Below are 4,559 nucleotides of genomic sequence, written 5' to 3'. Positions count from 1 at the left end.
TTAAAGCAGGCTACCTTCGCCTGAATACTGCGTTCATGGAATAATGGAATAGGACCTCGGTTCTATTTTGTTGGTTTTCGGAACCCCGATGTAATGATTAATAGGGACAGATGGGGGCATTCGTATTGCGACGTTAGAGGTGAAATTCTTGGATCGTCGCAAGACGGACAGAAGCGAAAGCATTTGCCAAAAATGTTTTCATTAATCAAGAACGAAAGTTAGAGGTTCGAAGGCGATCAGATACCGCCCTAGTTCTAACCATAAACGATGCCAGCTAGCGATCCGCCGAAGTTCCTCCGATGACTCTCCGGGCAGCTTCCGGGAAACCAAAGCTTTTGAGTTCCGGGGGAAGTATGGTTGCAAAGCTGAAACTTAAAGGAATTGACGGAAGGGCACCACCAGGAGTGGAGCCTGCGGCTTAATTTGACTCAACACGGGAAACCTCACCAGGCCCAGACACCGGAAGGATTGACAGATTGATAGCTCTTTCTTGATTCGGTGGGTGGTGGTGCATGGCCGTTCTTAGTTGGTGGAGCGATTTGTCTGGTTAATTCCGATAACGAACGAGATTCTAGCCTGCTAAATAGGCGTACCTTATGGTATCGCGAAGGCCCCCGGCTTCGGCTGGCGGGTTTTTACTACCAACGTACAAAACAAATCTTCTTAGAGGGACAGGCGGCTTCTAGCCGCACGAGATTGAGCAATAACAGGTCTGTGATGCCCTTAGATGTTCTGGGCCGCACGCGCGCTACACTGAAGGAATCAGCGTGTGTTCCCTGGCCGAAAGGCCCGGGTAACCCGCTGAACCTCCTTCGTGCTAGGGATTGGGGCTTGCAATTGTTCCCCATGAACGAGGAATTCCCAGTAAGCGCGAGTCATAAGCTCGCGTTGATTACGTCCCTGCCCTTTGTACACACCGCCCGTCGCTACTACCGATTGAATGATTTAGTGAGGTCTTCGGACTGGTGCGCGGCAATGTCTCGGCATTGCCGATGTTGCCGGGAAGATGACCAAACTTGATCATTTAGAGGAAGTAAAAGTCTTAACACGGTTTCCGTAGGTGAACCTGCGGAAGGATCATTAACGTTCCGGAGGTCCTGCTCTGCGTCGAGAGTCCTCTCTTTTGGGAGAGACGCGCGCTCGCAGCAGTCGGCGACTGAATGGACGCGCTGAAAAGGCGCTCTCAGAGAAAAAGAAAATAACGGATTTGACGGAATTTGTTGTTGTGTTTTGATATAACGGCGGACGCCGTCGCGCCTCTCTGACCGAAAGTAGTCGGCAAGCAGAGCAGCGCGCCCGGCGGTGTTCGACGACGATTCGGAGCGAGACGCTTCGCGATCACGCTCGTGTGTGTGCCATTCTTCCGGCCATACACACACGCAGAGCGTCGATTCGGCGTTGAGCGCGAACCGGTGGTAACCTATGCCCGCGCACGCGTGTGTGCAGCACCCACGACGTTCGTCGACGCGCGCCCTCCCCGTTGTCGCGGGGCAGCGGTCAGCGTGCCGAGAACACACGGTGTGCGACCGCGAGTGCCGAGCGAGAGGACCCCCATATATTATTATAATATATATATATATATATAACACAGAGAAGGGATCGATGATATTCGACCAATCTGTCAACTGTGTCGGTCCGACGGTTTCTTCAAAGAGCTTCCGCCCCGGCTCTCCCGTTGCGGAGAGACGCTCCGAACGAGAAACACACAACTCTATCTTTGTGCCGTAGCCTTCCCTGGCGGGAGGCGGCGGTCCGCGCGCGTCCTCGGACGCGCGCGGACAGGCTGATCGAAGAGCCACCACGATTATTCTCTCTCTCTCGTCCGAGAGAAGAGAACCACGATGGTTGAACGAGAAGCGCGTTTCTTCGCGAACGCAAAAATTTCGAACGATTACCCTGAACGGTGGATCACTTGGCTCGTGGGTCGATGAAGAACGCAGCTAATTGCGCGTCAACTTGTGAACTGCAGGACACATGAACATCGACATTTCGAACGCACATTGCGGTCCACGGATACAATTCCCGGACCACGCCTGGCTGAGGGTCGTTTTAGTACCCCTAAACTGCTTGCGCCCGAAAAGCGCGCACGGCCACGACGCGGGCGACCAGAGAATGGCGCGCGCGTCGCCTGTGCCCTGTGCAACGCTTACAATGGGCGTACGAGCGATCGTTGGACGTTCGCCCGAGGTGGTCTGTGCCGCGCCGACCGGCCGCGGTGCAAATCCTGGCGTCGTCTGAAATGACACACCGAAATAATAATAATAATAATGAGGAGGAGAAGCGCACAAGCGTGTAAAACGTTGGCGAACGCGCGCCCAGAGAATGCTGCGCGAATTAAGAGGGGGAGCGTGTTGTGTATCCAAGTCGTGTGTGTACGCGAGAGCCGAGGAGAAATGGGATGAGAGTAAGAGCGCGCGCGAAGGGAGCAACAAACGGCCAAAAAAAAGGGTCAGGACGGTGAATGGCACCGCTTTCCCTAGAGCGGCGCGTGCGTCGTTGTCTCCCGAAAGTAGGTAGCGCTTGTCTCACCGTCTCTCCTCTCCGTACATCACACAGACTGACCGGACTGCTCTCGCACTCTGTGCCGCGTCTCTCGGTGCGATAGCGCTCGCGCGTCTTATGCCGAGGCGCCCTTGCCCGCACACATAACGGTATTACGGAGAAATATACGGCGCGTCGTCGTCCGGCGGAGAGAGCATTCGTAATCCTTTACCTCTTTACGGAGAAGGGTTTTGAATCGCGAGCCGACCGCGTGTCCGAGTCCACGAAATTTTCGTAAAGCGAAAAAAGGGGACCGGCGCGCCGCGTCGTGTACTCGTCGAATCGATTCCGCCCGAATTTCGTATATAAAAGAGAAGGGAGAGCCGAGAATCTCGAACCCCGCGATATATCGTCTCCATTACCACCAACGAGTGTGTGTGCGGTTAGCGCCCCGGCGATTTGCCTTCTCGCGTATTTCGTGTGCTGCCGCTGCTGCTCTCTCGTTCGACGCTCTCTCTCTCTCTCCCTCTTATAATATATATTATAGAGGAGAGACGACGATGAGCGACGCGGAGGAGGCAAACGGCTACGAAAACTCACTATGCGACGACCTCAGAGCAGGCGAGATTACCCGCTGAATTTAAGCATATTATTAAGCGGAGGAAAAGAAACTAACCAGGATTTCCTCAGTAGCGGCGAGCGAACAGGAAAGAGCCCAGCACCGAATCCCGCGGTTCCGCCGCAGGGAAATGTGGTGTTTGGGAGGATCCGCTTATCCCGAGGTGCCGCGTCGCGTCCAAGTCCATCTTGAATGGGGCCACTTACCCGTAGAGGGTGCCAGGCCCGTAGCGACCGGTGCGCGCCTCGGGAGGATCTCTCCTTAGAGTCGGGTTGCTTGAGAGTGCAGCTCTAAGTGGGTGGTAAACTCCATCTAAGGCTAAATACGACCACGAGACCGATAGCGAACAAGTACCGTGAGGGAAAGTTGAAAAGAACTTTGAAGAGAGAGTTCAAGAGTACGTGAAACCGTTCAGGGGTAAACCTAAGAAACCCAAAAGATCGAACGGGGAGATTCATCGTCAGCGGCGCTGGCTTCGCGTCGGTCGGCGATGTCCCGCGGAGTCCTTGCGGCTCGCGCGCGGGCACGCTACCGTGCGCCGATGTCCGGCGCTCGTCGTCGTGCACTTCTCCCCAAGTAGAACGTCGCGACCCGCTGGGTGTCGGTCTACGGCCCGGGTGCGGTGTCTGTCGCGTCGCCGGTAAAACGGCACGCGACAAACCCTCGGTCGCCCGGCCGGCTGCTCGGCGGTACGCGCAAGGTATCAGGCCGCACTATTCACGGTGCGTCGAGACCGTCGCAAGCGCGCGCCACGGTACTCGGAGGTTACGGACTTCGCGCCGTCCCCGGTCCTGGCCCGCTGTTGGTTACAGTACGGTACACCTTCGACAGGCCTGCGAACGTCTCCCGCGGTCTCGCGGGAGACCGATACCGGTCGGCGACGCTACTGCTTTGGGTACTCTTAGGACCCGTCTTGAAACACGGACCAAGGAGTCTAACATGTACGCGAGTCATTGGGACTTGTCGCGAGACCTAAAGGCGTAATGAAAGTGAAGGTCGGCCCTGGCCGTCGACCTAGGGAGGATGGGCCGCGTCGCGATGCGGCCTCGCACTCCCGGGGCGTCTCGTTCTCATCGCGAGAAGAGGCGCACCCAGAGCGTACACGTTGGGACCCGAAAGATGGTGAACTATGCCTGGTCAGGACGAAGTCAGGGGAAACCCTGATGGAGGTCCGTAGCGATTCTGACGTGCAAATCGATCGTCGGAACTGGGTATAGGGGCGAAAGACTAATCGAACCATCTAGTAGCTGGTTCCCTCCGAAGTTTCCCTCAGGATAGCTGGCACTCGGCCGTTCCGCACGGAACGCGCGCGAGTCTCATCTGGTAAAGCGAATGATTAGAGGCCTTGGGGCCGAAACGACCTCAACCTATTCTCAAACTTTAAATGGGTGAGATCTCTGGCTTTCTTGAATTATGAAGCCACGAGCATCTTCGGATCAGAGTGCCAAGTGGGCCATTT

The 4,559-nt window shown here is 55.9% G+C and overlaps 2 non-coding genes and 1 pseudogene across 2 annotated transcripts in view; all 3 read left to right on the top strand.

Moving 5' to 3' along the window:
* On the top strand, positions 1 to 1,083 carry LOC146725133 (small subunit ribosomal RNA; annotated as a pseudogene; the record flags this gene model as incomplete).
* Positions 1,084 to 1,892: 809 nt separating this feature from the next.
* Positions 1,893 to 2,047, top strand: LOC146725132 (5.8S ribosomal RNA). The gene has a single exon (XR_014925044.1). It is a non-coding gene; the product is annotated as a 5.8S ribosomal RNA (ribosomal RNA).
* A 1,041-nt stretch (positions 2,048 to 3,088) lies between these two features.
* LOC146725131 (large subunit ribosomal RNA) overlaps positions 3,089 to 4,559 on the top strand; it is a 4,042-nt gene continuing 2,571 nt past the window's right edge. Inside the window, exon 1 of the ribosomal RNA XR_014925045.1 lies at positions 3,089 to 4,559. This exon is cut by the window's right edge and continues 2,571 nt beyond it. This is a non-coding gene — a ribosomal RNA (large subunit ribosomal RNA).

The sequence above is a fragment of the Nylanderia fulva genome, unplaced genomic scaffold (genome assembly GCF_048542155.1).
Source record: "Nylanderia fulva isolate GAGA-0341 unplaced genomic scaffold, ASM4854215v1 Scaffold1023, whole genome shotgun sequence".
NCBI lineage: Eukaryota > Metazoa > Arthropoda > Insecta > Hymenoptera > Formicidae > Nylanderia > Nylanderia fulva.
Note: the sequence above shows the minus strand (reverse complement) of the source record. Positions and strands in the feature narration are given on the sequence as shown.